Source organism: Schistocerca piceifrons, chromosome 11 (genome assembly GCF_021461385.2).
Source record: "Schistocerca piceifrons isolate TAMUIC-IGC-003096 chromosome 11, iqSchPice1.1, whole genome shotgun sequence".
Taxonomy (NCBI): Eukaryota; Metazoa; Arthropoda; class Insecta; order Orthoptera; family Acrididae; genus Schistocerca; species Schistocerca piceifrons.
In genome coordinates, this window is record NC_060148.1 from 82,384,830 (window position 1) to 82,399,746 (window position 14,917).

General features: G+C 47.1%; 2 non-coding genes across 2 annotated transcripts; both read right to left on the reverse strand.

Annotated features, from left to right (window-relative positions):
* Nucleotides 1–14,185: 14,185 nt before the first annotated feature.
* On the reverse strand, nucleotides 14,186–14,260 carry Trnat-cgu. The gene has a single exon. It is a non-coding gene; the product is annotated as a tRNA-Thr (tRNA).
* Nucleotides 14,261–14,842: 582 nt separating this feature from the next.
* Nucleotides 14,843–14,917, reverse strand: Trnat-ugu. Its single transcript has one exon. It is a non-coding gene; the product is annotated as a tRNA-Thr (tRNA).

The following is a 14,917-nucleotide window of genomic DNA, read 5'->3' on the forward strand; positions in this document are numbered from 1 at the left end:
ACGTATTTGTTTATATGTTCAGATGTGCTAACAAGACGAAGGTGGTTCCATTTAAAAAAAAACGTAGGTTTGTGTTAAAAAAACATACTTCCGTGCGTTTTTTTATGGTTTGTATTAACCAATTACACTAGCCCCTCTCCTCACGTTCGGTCTGTGGAATCGATTCGTTAGTATTTGATGTGGTTTACGAAATATATCCAGCGGTAACGTTAGGTGACTCAACCATATATACACTCCTGGAAATGGAAAAAAGAACACATTGACACCGGTGTGTCAGACCCACCATACTTGCTCCGGACACTGCGAGAGGGCTGTACAAGCAATGATCACACGCACGGCACAGCGGACACACCAGGAACCGCGGTGTTGGCCGTCGAATGGCGCTAGCTGCGCAGCATTTGTGCACCGCCGCCGTCAGTGTCAGCCAGTTTGCCGTGGCATACGGAGCTCCATCGCAGTCTTTAACACTCGTAGCATGCCGCGACAGCGTGGACGTGAACCGTATGTGCAGTTGACGGACTTTGAGCGAGGGCGTATAGTGGGCATGCGGGAGGCCGGGTGGACGTACCGCCGAATTGCTCAACACGTGGGGCGTGAGGTCTCCACAGTACATCGATGTTGTCGCCAGTGGTCGGCGGAAGGTGCACGTGCCCGTCGACCTGGGACCGGACCGCAGCGACGCACGGATGCACGCCAAGACCGTAGGATCCTACGCAGTGCCGTAGGGGACCGCACCGCCACTTCCCAGCAAATTAGGGACACTATTGCTCCTGGGGTATCGGCGAGGACCATTCGCAACCGTCTCCATGAAGCTGGGCTACGGTCCCGCACACCGTTAAGCCGTCTTCCGCCCACGCCCCAACATCGTGCAGCCCGCCTCCAGTGGTGTCGCGACAGGCGTGAATGGAGGGACGAATGGAGACGTGTCGTCTTCAGCGATGAGAGTCGCTTCTGCCTTGGTGCCAATGATGGTCGTATGCGTGTTTGGCGCCGTGCAGGTGAGCGCCACAATCAGGACTGCATACGACCGAGGCACACAGGGCCAACACCCGGCATCATGGTGTGGGGAGCGATCTCCTACACTGGCCGTACACCACTGGTGATCGTCGAGGGGACACTGAATAGTGCACGGTACATCCAAACCGTCATCGAACCCATCGTTCTACCATTCCTAGACCGGCAAGGGAACTTGCCGTTCCAACAGGACAATGCACGTCCGCATGTATCCCGTGTCACCCAACGTGCTCTAGAAGGTGTAAGTCAACTACCCTGGCCAGCAAGATCTCCGGATCTGTCCCCCATTGAGCATGTTTGGGACTGGATGAAGCGTCGTCTCACGCGGTCTGCACGTCCAGCACGAACGCTGGTCCAACTGAGGCGCCAGGTGGAAATGGCATGGCAAGCCGTTCCACAGGACTACATCCAGCATCTCTACGATCGTCTCCATGGGAGAATAGCAGCCTGCATTGCTGCGAAAGGTGGAAATACACTGTACTAGTGCCGACATTGTGCATGCTCTGTTGCCTGTGTCTATGTGCCTGTGGTTCTGTCAGTGTGATCATGTGATGTATCTGACCCCAGGAATGTGTCAATAAAGTTTCCCCTTCCTGGGACAATGAATTCACGGTGTTCTTATTTCAATTTCCAGGAGTGTATATATATATATATATATATATATATATATATATATATATATATATATATATATATGTGTGTGTGTGTGTGTGTGTGTGTGTGTGTGTGTGTGTGTGTGTGAGGTTGCTTCCTGTTCCGTGATGAAACACGTGTGTGGAACACGGTTAAAAAGTGCCAGGAAATAGGTTGTTCTTAATGTCTGTCATAAACTTACAGTGATAATTGGCTTTGACGTTTTACGACGCGCTGTATTAGATACAGTTCAACCTACACACATATACATTCGTTTGTAGCGGACTGGTACCGTAATAACTCGACGTTATTCCCTGATTCAAGTCTCAGCTGGGTAATTTTTTTTCTCGTTTAATTTGAAATACCTACATCTCGTAATTGTAAGATTCATCATCATTTTTTATGAATAATACAGGTCTTCTTGTTGTTAATTACATATTGCTCTCGAAATTCCTGTTTTGATTTCAAATCTAAAATTCTCAATTATCGATATTTCATGAAGGACTGTTAATAAACGTTGTTTAAATTAAGAAAACATAATTTATTTTTTTAAGGCAAAAATTGAAAAACCAAGTACTATTTATTTGGACTATGTCCATTGTTTTATACAACAGATGTAAATATGTGCCGTAGAAAGATGAAAAACAATCATTTTTAAGGATCGAGCAAACCATACAAATGCAGCAGTTTTGCACTTGCATAATATGAACCCAATAGAACTGATCTGGAACCAAGCTGAGGGATTTGGCCCGAGAAGCAACTAGACTGTTAAGCTGACAGACGTACTGGAACTAACGCACACAGCTTTTTCACACCTCACTGGCGAACGCTTGAGAGGTGGCATGAGCCCCCTCTCATATTTCTATCTTACGATTCTCCTCTCTAATTGCATGCGGTGGAAAGTTGCTATTGCTTCACACGCGGACTTCCCACGCAACGTCTCTCGTCACCCGGGTGGTCCGGTGACAGGCGGGCTCTGCTGACTTTGAAAGGGTGTGAGGGAGTCGAGTGAATGCTTTCCAGACGCCGACATTGTCAAAAGACACGCCCGGAGGGGCCTGAAGTAGCGGCTGGGCTAGAGGATCCGTTACTTCGCAGAAACTTAGCGAAAACACTTTCTGGCGGGCTACCAGCGAGGCGTGGGAATGACTTGTGTACCCAGGCAGTTGTGGCGGGAAAATTCCCGCGCTTTCTGCAAAATAGTAACTGTGATTGGCTTGCTCATGGCATAGCTCCGTGACGTAGCAAAATCAGCGCAGAAATTGGCGCCAAGGATCTCCATTGGTGGAATGGTAGTGCTCCGGCAATGGAATGGAATTTTCCGCCGGTTTTCGAGTTGCTGATTGGAACGTTTAACCACGGCCACTGTCGTGGGGGCGGGAATGTTCGGTGTTCGGCATGTACGGGTACTCTAGGGTAGTCGGCTCTCGCTTGTCGGTCGAGGACGTCGAAGCAACCAGCCATCGCCTCCGGTACGCCAGATCGTGTTCTGGCAGTTAAGAAGACAGTTTGGTAATGTACGTCCGCAGCACCGGCAGATAGGGATTTTCCTAGGTGATAATCAGAGCTCAGCAGAGCGCGCCTGTTCGTCTATTTCTTTGTTCTGTCTTGGGTAGCAGCAATTAATGTTGGGTTAGCTGTGTGTCCCTCTTAAGATTTGAGTGGCAAGGAATTGGCTCCACATACCACTTCGTCTTAAACCTCACAATCTAGTTTAGGGACAACTTCACCTTCACAGCGTTTGTTTGAGTATCCAATTTGAGCCAATTTGATGTATTATAAATGTTTCATGTGGTTTTGTTTATTATTTTGTGTTTAGTCTTAATAAATCATATTGCTATTTTGGACAGAACTTTCATTCTGTTAATCGGTAGAGCAACCCATCATTTCTCACTACGTTAATGAAACCTTCGTATTTAACTTATTTATCAAATTAAATTATTGCAGGTGCTAAACTCTCTTCTACTCCACTGGCAGGGTTGATTAGAGTCAGTTCGCGTATTTTTTTAATCCTTGTGCAACAGCAAAAGTCGGAGTTAGAATAGGGGGGGCTTAGAGCATCATTTACATATGTAGATTCTAGAAGAATTTAGTGTTAAATACACTGCTAGCCCCGGCACCTCGCACGCTGGTGGGATATAGAAGGGCTCGTCATAAAAGGGGAAAATGTGGCGCCTGGTTGGCTTCTTGGATTCTGTTGTTGTTAGACTCGTTATCAACGTACCAGGTGTCACTTCCAGGACTGAAATGCATTTCTCGGATTCGGATAAGGTTCAAATGGTTCAAATGGCTCTGAGCACTATGGGACTTAACTGCTGAGGTCTCCAGTCCCCTAGAACTTAGAACTACTTACACCTAACTAATCTACGGACATCACACACATCCATGCCCGAGGCAGAAATCGAACCTGCGATCGCAGCAGCAGCGTGGTTCCGGAGTGGAGCGCCTAGAACCGCTCGGTCACAGCCGCCAGCTTCGGATAAGGAAGGAGATAAGATGGCCTTGCTGTACTGGTACTGCGAACGGCTGAAAGCAAGGGGAAACTACAGCCGTAATTTTTCCCGAGGGCATGCAGCCCTACTGTATGATTAAATGATGATGACGTCCACTTGGGTAAAATATTCCGGAGGTAAAATAGTCCCCCATTCGGATCTCCGGGCGGGGACTACTCAGGAGAATGTCGTTATCAGGAGAAACAAAACTGGTGTTCTACTGACTGGGACGTGGAACGTCAGATTCTTTAATAGGGCAGGTAGGTTAGAAAATTTAAAAAGGAAAATGGATAGGTTGAAGCTAGACATAGTGGAAAGTAGTGAAGTTCGGTGGCAGGAGGAACAAGACTTCTGGTCAGGTGAATACAGGGTTATAAATACAAAATCAAATAGGAGTAATGTAGGAGTAGATTCAATAATGAATGAAAAAATAGGAACGCGGGTAAGCTACTACAAACAGCATAGTGAACGCATTATTGTGGCCAAGACAGACACGAAGCCCACGCCTAATACAGTAGTACAAGTTTATATGCCAACTAGTGTGATGTGCTTAGGTTAGTTAGGTTCAAGTAATTCTAGGTTCAAGGGGACTGATGACCTGAGATGTTAAGTCCCATAGTGCTTACAAGGGAACCTCCCCATCGCACCCCCCTCTGATTTAGTTGGCACAGTGGATAGGCCTTGAAAAACTGAACACAGATCAATCGAGAAAACAGGAAGAAGGTGTGTGGAACTATGAAAAAAATAAGCAAAATATACAAACTGAGTAGTCCATGTGCAAGATGGGCAACATCAAGGACAATATGAGCTCAGGAGCGCCGTGGTCCCGTGGTTAGCGTGAGCAGCTGCGGAACGAGAGGTTCTAGGTTCACGTCCTGCCTCGAGTGAAAAGTTGTAATTTTTTATTTTCAGTTTATGTGACAAACAGTTATGTTTTCATCACCTTTTTGGGAGTGATTATCACATCCACAAGAAAACCTAAATCGGGCAAGGTAGAAGAATCTTTTTACCTATTTGCCAAGTGTACAAGGTAGGTGGGTCGACAACATATTCCTGTCATGTGATGCACATGCCTTCACCAGTGTCGTATAGAATATATCAGACGTATTTTCCTGTGGAGGAATCGGTTGACCTATGACCTTGCGATCAAATGTTTTCGGTTCCCATTGGAGACGCACGTCCTTTCGCCTACTAATCGCACGGTTTTGCGGTGCGGTCGTAAAACACGGACACTAAACTTATTACAGTGAACAGAGATTTCAATGAACGAACGGACAGATCATAACTTTGCGAAAATAAATTAAGATTTTAACTCGAGGGCGGACTTGCACCGTTGACCTTTCGTTCCACAGCTGCTCACGCTAACCACGGGACCACGGCGCTCGTGGACTCAGATTATCCTAGATGTTGCCTATCTTGCGCATAGACAGCTCAGTTTGTATATTTTGCTTATTTTTTCATAGTTCCACACAACTTCTTCCTGTTTTCTCGATTGATTTGTGTTCAGTTTTTCAAGGCCTATCCACTGTGCCAACTTATAACTAAATCTGAGGGGGGTGCGATGGGGAGGTTCCCTTGTTAGTATCATTTGAACCATTTTGAACAAGAAGAGAATAGAAGCTTTCAGAATGTGGTGCTACAGAACAATGCTGAAGATTAGACGGGTAGATTACGCAACTAATGAGGAGGTACTGAATAGAAATGGGGAGAAGAGGAATATATGGTACAGCTTGACTAGAAGGAGGTATCGGTTTTTAAGACATGTTCTGAGGCATCAAGGGGTCACCAGTTTAATATTGGAGGGCAGCGTGGAGGGTAAAAATCGTAGAGGGAGACCAACGGATGAATACACTAAGCAGATTCAGAGGGATGTAGGTTGCAGTAGGTACTGGGAGATGAAGAAGCTTGCACAGGATAGAGTAGCATGGAGAGCTGCATCAAACCAGTCTCTGGACTGAAGACCACAGCAACACATTTAAGTTCAAAAATGGTTCAAATGGCTCTGAGCACTATCGGACTTAACATCTGAGGTCGTCAGTCCCCTAGAACTTAGAACTACTTGAATCTAACTAACCTAAGGACATCACACACAGCCATGCCCGAGGCAGGATTCGAACCTGCGACCGTAGCTGTCGCGCGGTTCCAGACTGCAGCGCCTAGAACCGCTTGGCCACTTAGGCCGGCCACATTTAAGTATTGACTTGTTATTAGGTATTCTGTACATGGACAAGCCAGCAGCCTGCTTATCCCCTTGAGAGCAAGAATGGAAAGGAAAACGATGCAGCTTTACGCGTGGCAATAAGAACATTACTGACAGTGGTAACTGCAGGTAAGTGTCACAATAATAGGTGTCCGATCGGTCGTCGTTCGGTATTGTCGGATATCGGATTTGACCGGAGAAAGTCACGTGGCCTTCGCTGTTTTTTCATTTCCACAAACGCCAACGAGTTAGCAGTTTTGTATCAAAATTGCATGATGGAGCTAAACGCTGCAGTTTCTGTTGGTAACGTCAAGAGCCAATTACGTCAGCATTTCCCGTCACCATTTTCAGAAACTGTTCTTGAAGAATGTCGATGTGAAGAAATGGTACACTACTTGCGCTACAGACAGTTTTTTTTTTTTTTTTTTTTTTTTTTTTTTTTAATTACGCAAACGATGTGCTATTTCTTCACATCGAAGATCTTGTTATTCCATCCACACCACCGGCCCGCTCCCCCTCACCCCCGTAGCAATCAGTCTTCTTCTCTGTGCTTCACACACTCAAAGAGAAAGCCTGGACGCGATGAAATCTGAAAAAGTACACTATTGGCCATTAAAATTACTACACCAAGAAGAAATGCAGATGATAAACGGGTATTCATTAGACAAATATATTTTACTAGAACTGACATGTGATTACATTTTCACGCAATTTGGGTGCAGAGATCCTGAGAAATCAGTACCCAGAACAACCACCTCTGGGCAAATAACGGCCTCGATACGCCTGGTCATTGAGTGAAACAGAGCTGCGATGGCGTGTACAGGTACAGCTGCCCGTGCAGCTTCAACTCGATACCACACTTCATCGAGAGTAGTGACTGGCGTATTGTGACGAGTCAGTTGCTCGGCCACCATTGACCAGACGTTTTCAGTTGGTGAGAGATCTGGAGAATGTGCTGGCCAGGGCAGCAGTCGAACATTTTCTGTATCCTGCAACATGCGGTCGTGCATTATCCTGCTGAAATGTAGGGTTTCGCAGGGATCGAATGAAGGGTAGCGCCGCGGGTCGTAACCCATCTGAAATGTAACGTCCACTGTTCAAAGTGCCGTCAATGCGAACAAGAGGTGACCGAGATGTGTACCAATACGCCAGGTGATGGTATGGCCAGTAGTGTAACTTAAGTAATGTCAAAGATCACCCAGAATGGAACTAGAGTGCACAAAAGGTTAAAACGACATAATGTGTCATTTTACCATGACACGTGTTATGTCATTGTAGGCGGAAACGCCTTCTGTGGGTTTCTCTGTCCCGTGATGACTGGGTGTTGTGTGATGTCAAAATGGTTCAAATGGCTCTGAGCACTATGGGACTTAACATCTGAGGTCATCAGTCCCCTAGAACTTAGAACTACTTAAACCTAACTAACCTAAGCACATCACACACATCCATGCCCGAGGCAGGATTCGAACCTGCGACCGTAGCAGTCACGCGGTTCCGGACTGACGCGCCTAGAACCGCACGGCCACCGCGGCCGGCTGTGTGATGTCCTTAGGTTAGTTAGGTTTAAGTAGTTCTACGTTCTAGGGGACTGATGACCGTAGATGTTATGTCCCATAGTGCTTAGTGCCATTTGAACCATTTTTTGATCCTTCTGTGGTTCACTCGAGAAACGTTCAGTTACTGCGTGCTCTACAAGAATCTTCTACCTCTCAAAACATGGCTAAAAGTAAGCTTTACAAGATAACTTATACTTTTCTGAAACGTGTAATTATCCACAATACTACTGAATGATTATATGTGAATGAAAGTAATAAGTTGGAGGCTTACCTATAAGTTTTTCGTTCACAGTACCAAGATGGAAGGTGTTAGTTCGTCGCCATATATGTAGGAACAGGTTCGCCACTCGACCTATGGTTTCGTCCATTGCCTTGTTATGTGATTTTACCCGGATATGTCATTACAGCCTGATTTCCCCTACTGCAGGAATAACGTTTGATACCACTTGCTTGGAGACTTTAAATAATACACACATTAATAAAGTTTTGCATCACCCCAGTTCCCAGAACTCCTGAAAAGAGACGTTGACTGTGGATATTGTATCATAGTCCCTTTGACTATTGAGAGATGTCACTAAACCCGCCCAAAGATACACTCCTGGAAATTGAAATAAGAACACCGTGAATTCATTGTCCCAGGAAGGGGAAACTTTATTGACACATTCCTGGGGTCAGATACATCACATGATCACACTGACAGAACCACAGGCACATAGACACAGGCAACAGAGCATGCACAATGTCGGCACTAGTACAGTGTATATCCACCTTTCGCAGCAATGCAGGCTGCTATTCTCCCATGGAGACGATCGTAGAGATGCTGGATGTAGTCCTGTGGAACGGCTTGCCATGCCATTTCCACCTGGCGCCTCAGTTGGACCAGCGTTCGTGCTGGACGTGCAGACCGCGTGAGACGACGCTTCATCCAGTCCCAAACATGCTCAATGGGGGACAGATCCGGAGAACTTGCTGGCCAGGGTAGTTGACTTACACCTTCTAGAGCACGTTGCGTGGCACGGGATACATGCGGACGTGCATTATCCTGTTGGAACAGCAAGTTCCCTTGCCGGTCTAGGAATGGTAGAACGATGGGTCCGATGACGGTTTGGATGTACCGTGCACTATTCAGTGTCCCCTCGACGATCACCAGTGGTGTACGGCCAGTGTAGGAGATCGCTCCCCACACCATGATGCCGGGTGTTGGCCCTGTGTGCCTCGGTCGTATGCAGTCCTGATTGTGGCGCTCACCTGCACGGCGCCAAACACGCATACGACCATCATTGGCACCAAGGCAGAAGCGACTCTCATCGCTGAAGACGACACGTCTCCATTCGTCCCTCCATTCACGCCTGTCGCGACACCACTGGAGGCGGGCTGCACGATGTTGGGGCGTGAGCGGAAGACGGCCTAACGGTGTGCGGGACCGTAGCCCAGCTTCATGGAGACGGTTGCGAATGGTCCTCGCCGACACCCCAGGAGCAACAGTGTCCCTAATTTGCTGGGAAGTGACGGTGCGGTCCCCTACGGCACTGCGTAGGATCCTACGGTCTTGGCGTGCATCCGTGCGTCGCTGCGGTCCGGTCCCAGGTCGACGGGCACGTGCACCTTCCGCCGACCACTGGCGACAACATCGATGTACTGTGGAGACCTCACGCCCCACGTGTTGAGCAATTCGGCGGTACGTCCACCCGGCCTCCCGCATGCCCACTATACGCCCTCGTTCAAAGTCCGTCAACTGCACATACGGTTCACGTCCACGCTGTCGCGGCATGCTACCAGTGTTAAAGACTGCGATGGAGCTCCGTATGCCACGGCAAACTGGCTGACACCGACGGCGGCGGTGCACAAATGCTGCGCAGCTAGCGCCATTCGACGGCCAACACCGCGGTTCCTGGTGTGTCCGCTGTGCCGTGCGTGTGATCATTGCTTGTACAGCCCTCTCGCAGTGTCCGGAGCAAGTATGGTGGGTCTGACACACCGGTGTCAATGTGTTCTTTTTTCCATTTCCAGGACTGTATTTGTCCAATGATACCCGTTTATCATCTGTATTTCTTCTTGGTGTATCAATTTTAATCGCCAGTAGTGTATATTCTTGGCGACTTTTATTTGCGAACATCTGCTGTTTAAAGATCACCTCTCTACCCTGGTACAACAATTCTCCTTACGAGCCCACTGATTAGTAAAATAACATCGTTTAGGAGCTGTGATTGGCCTGCAGAATTTGAATGAAATTCAGAAAAATAAGATTAATTTTTGTTTACGTCATCGCTGCACGTATTATGGAGGACTTGGGCAGCATAGCATTTCTTATGAAGCGCTGCTACCTCAAAGTCGGGTTTTAGTTCAGGCCACTGAGACAAAGCACGAGAAACAGCCTCTAAAATAGACACCCAACGTATATTGCACTTCTGAACTATTTTCAATGTATTAGCTCCGTCATTTATTGCACTGAATAACTTTCTGTAGCCAATTTGACGAGTTGAAGACTTGGGAAACTAAGTATACGTTTCTGACAACAAAAATTACAAATTCCGGGGTAAAGTTCCAGCTGCGGCAGAAGAAAGATACCGCCAGCTGCACTGAATGGGAGAGACGAGGAATTAAGACAAGATGAGGAAGTTCTCTTTTCAAATTCTCATACACACAATTACTGATACCTACCATAACTGCTGCATTGACAGTACCCAATCCGCGCATTAAATGAATGTTCAAGCCGTACTCATTAGGTAAAGATTTCAAACCACTGGTTACTGCCACTCCGTTGCCTTCCTCTAACCATTCCCAAGAATGTGGAAACAGTACTACTCTGAGGCTCAGAAAAGAATATCTCACACACACAGCTAACAATTTACTGGCACTTACGTCTGTAGATTCATCCAACAGTATACTGAAATACCCGTCTCCTGTGTCCTTTTCCAAACTGGCCTTGAAATGTGGGTAAAGAATGTTTTTAATCAAACCACACTCGCTTCTATGCAAACGCATCTGAGAGACATGGTCAGCACCTATAGAATACCTTTCTGAAAGGCTGCAGAGGTGATCCACAGATCTTATTACGGAATGAATAGCTTCTGCAACAGGAACTTCATTGGACTGCCTAACTACATGTGCAACTAGTTTCAACTGCCCCTGCGAAGAAATGGGTGCCGCAGCTTTTACATATTATTTGGTTTTTGAATGATTCAATAAATCCGACAGATGCGAATTTAAACTGCTCTGGCAAAATCTACATAGCACACTACAAGGATCGGCGGATATCTCAAGAAGCCAGTCTTTCAATTGTTTGTTGCCAAGCCACTCTTTCCTAAACTTTTGGGTGGGTTTTTTGACCTTTTGCTTCGACATTTCGATGAGACAGTAATAAAATAGTAAAGAAAATTTCTGATTAGAACGCGATTAACTGCACCATAAACATTAACAATTCAACACTATGCACTGTACCGACTTCGGCCCAAGGTAACTTGTAACTGCAATGCTAAAAGCAAACAGCTAAGACTGGAAAGGATTGTTCTGTTGTGTTGAGGCAGGGGAAACACTATGACCAAATCTGATTATGAAGAGTTAGCTGGAGCCATATTGTTGCCAGTTTAGGATTTTTGACGCTAAATATGATTCCAAATTGTATATTGGAAAGACTGAATTAAACGAAAAAATATTGTTGCAGACATCGATCCACAAATGCGTTAAAAGATCCGTTGACCGGTAAATGCAAAATTTCACCCGCTGACACTGTGTAAAATCCGTCAGATTTAGCGGAAATACCGCTAACTCGGCAACCCTGATAAAAACATGTACACGGCAACCATAATAAGAACTTTTACAATGAATAACCCGAAATATTGTCGGTTGGGCAGTAACACTACCTAATGAAGGGGCATAAATACACTACTCAAATGGTTCAAATGGCTCTGAGCACTATGGGACTCAACTGCTGAGGTCATATGTCCCCTAAAACTTAGAACTACTTAAACCTAACCTAACCTAAGGACAACACACACATCCATGCCCGAGGCACGATTCGAACCTGCGACCGTAGCGGTCGCGCGCTTCCAGACTGTAGCGCCAGAACCGCACGGCCACCAGCGGACGGCAATACACTACTGGCCATTACAATTGCTACACCAAGAACAAATGCAGATGATAAACGGGTATTCATTGGACACATATATTTATTATACTACAACTGACATGTGATTACATTTTCACGCAGTTTGGGTGCATAGATCCTGAGAAATCAGTACCCAGAACAACCACCTCTAGCCGTAATAACGGCCTTGATACGCCTGGGCATTGAGTCAAACAGAGCTTGGTTGGCGTGTACAGGTACAACTGCCCATGCAGCTTCAACACGATACCACAATTCATCAAGAGTACTGTGATGAGCCAGTTGCTCGGCCACCATTGACCAGACGTTTTCAGTTGGTGAGAGATCTGGTGAATGTGCTGGCCAGGGCAGCAGCCGAACATTTTCTGTACCCAGTAAGGCCCGTACAGGACCTGCAACATGCGGTCGTGCAGTATCCTGCTCAAATGTAGGGTTTCGCAGGGATCCAATGAAGGGTAGAGCCACGGGTCGTACGTAACACATCTGAAATGTAACGTCCACTTTTCAAAGTGCCGTCAATGCGAACAACAGGTGACCGAGATGTGTAACCAATGGCACCCCACACCATCACGCCGGGTCATACGCCAGTATGGCGATGACGAATACACGCTTCCAACGTGCGTTCACCGCGATGTCGCCAAACACGGATGCGACCATCGTGATGCTGTAAACAGAACTTGGATTCATCCGAAAAAATGACGTTTTGCCATTGGTGCACCCAGGTTCGTCGTCGAGTACACCATCGCAGGCGCTCGTGTCTGTGATGAAGCGTCAAGGGTAACTGCAGCCACGGTCTCCGAGCTGATAGTCCGTGCTGCTGCAAACGTCCTCGAACTGTTCGTGCAGATGGTTATTGCCTTGCAAACGTCACCATCTGTTGACTCAGGGATCGAGACGTGGCTGCACGATCCGTTACAGCCATGCAGATAAGATACCTGTCATCTCGACTATCAGTGATACGAGCCCGTTGGGATCCGGCACGGCGTTCCGTATTACCCTCCTGAACCCACCGATTCCATATTCTGCTAACAGTCATAGGATCTCGACCAACACGAGCAGCAATGTCGCGATACGATAAACCGCAATCGCGATAGGCTTCAATCCGACCTTTATCAAAATCGGAAACGTTATGGTACGCATTTCTCCTCCTTACATGAGGCATCACAACAACGTTTCATCAGGCAACGCCGATCAACTGCTGTTCGTGTATGAGAAATCGGTTGGAAACTTTCCTCGTGTCAGCACGTTGTAGGCGTCGCCACCGGCGCCAACCTTGTGCGAATGCTCTGAAAAGCTGATCATTTGCATATCACAGCATCTTCTTTCTGTCGGTTAAATTTCGCGTCTGTAGCACATCATCTTCGTGGTGTAGCAATTTAATGGCCAGTAGTGTACGTACTTTTTATTGAAATGTATTCCACAAGGCGGCCTTACGATTCCTGTCCTCGCGGCTACCATTGTTCCCTGCTTCCGGCTTTACACTGAGGTGCCAAGAGTCATGGGACACCACCTAACATCGTGTCGGACCTCCTTTTGTCCGGCGTACTGCCGTAGCTCGACGTGGCACGGACTCAATAAGTCGTTTGAAATTCCCTGCAGCATTACTGAGCTTTGCTGCCTCTATTTTTGCACGAGTTGACCTCTCGATTACATCCCTTAAAGAGTTCGGCGGGATTCGTGTCGAGCGACCTAGATGGACAATCATTCCCTCAAATTATCCAAAATGAAGACGGTATCTGTTCGCGAAAAAACTGATGACCATGCAGCTTCTCTACAATGAAATTATAATTCAATCGAAACCATTAGCTGCCGACACGTGTTGTTGATATACATCAATGGGGACAGCTGAAAATGTGTGCCCCGGCCGGGACTCGAACCCGGGATCTCCTGCTTACATGGCAGACGCTCAATCCATCTCAGCCACCGAGGGCACAGAGGATAGTGCGACTCTTCTTCTTCTTCAGTAGCGCTACAGCCCTTTGTGAGCCTTAGCTTCTTCAACAATCTTCTCCACACTTCTCAGTTATTTGCTGCTCTTTTCCACCCCCAGACTCCCATACTGGTGATATCCATTATTACCTCGTCGATCCAACTTCTTCTAGGTCTCCCTTTTCACCTAACTGAATGGATCACACCTTTCATCATTTGTTGTTGATATACATCAATGGGGACAGCTGAAAATATGTGCCCCGGCCGGGACTCGAACCCGGGATCTCCTGCTTACGTGGCAGACGCTCTATCCATCTCAGCCACCGAGGGCACAGAGGATGGTGCGACTCTTCTTCTTCTTCAGTAGCGCTACAGCCCTTCGTGAGCCTTGGCTTCTTCAACAATCTTCTCCACACTTCTCAGTTATTTACTGCTCTTTTCCACCCCCAGACTCCCATACTGGTGATATCCATTATTACCTCGTCGATCCAACTTCTTCTAGGTCTCCCTTTTCGCCTAACTGAATGGATCACACCTTTCATCATTTGTTGTTGATATACATCAATGGGGACAGCTGAAAATGTGTGCCCCGGCCGGGACTCGAACCCGGAATCTCCTGCTTACATGGCAGACGCTCTATCCATCTCAGCCACCGAGGGCACAGAGGATGGTGCGACTCTTCTTCTTCTTCAGTAGCGCTACAGCCCTTCGTGAGCCTTGGCTTCTTCAACAATCTTCTCCACACTTCTCAGTTATTTGCTGCTCTTTTCCACCCCCAGACTCCCATACTGGTGATATCCATTATTACCTCGTCGATCCAACTTCTTCTAGGTCTCCCTTTTCGCTTAACTGAATGATCACACCTTTCATCATTTGTTGTTGATATACATCAATGGGGACAGCTGAAAATGTGTGCCCCGGCCGGGACTCGAACCCGGGATCTCCTGCTTACATGGCAGACGCTCTATCCATCTCAGCCACCGAGGGC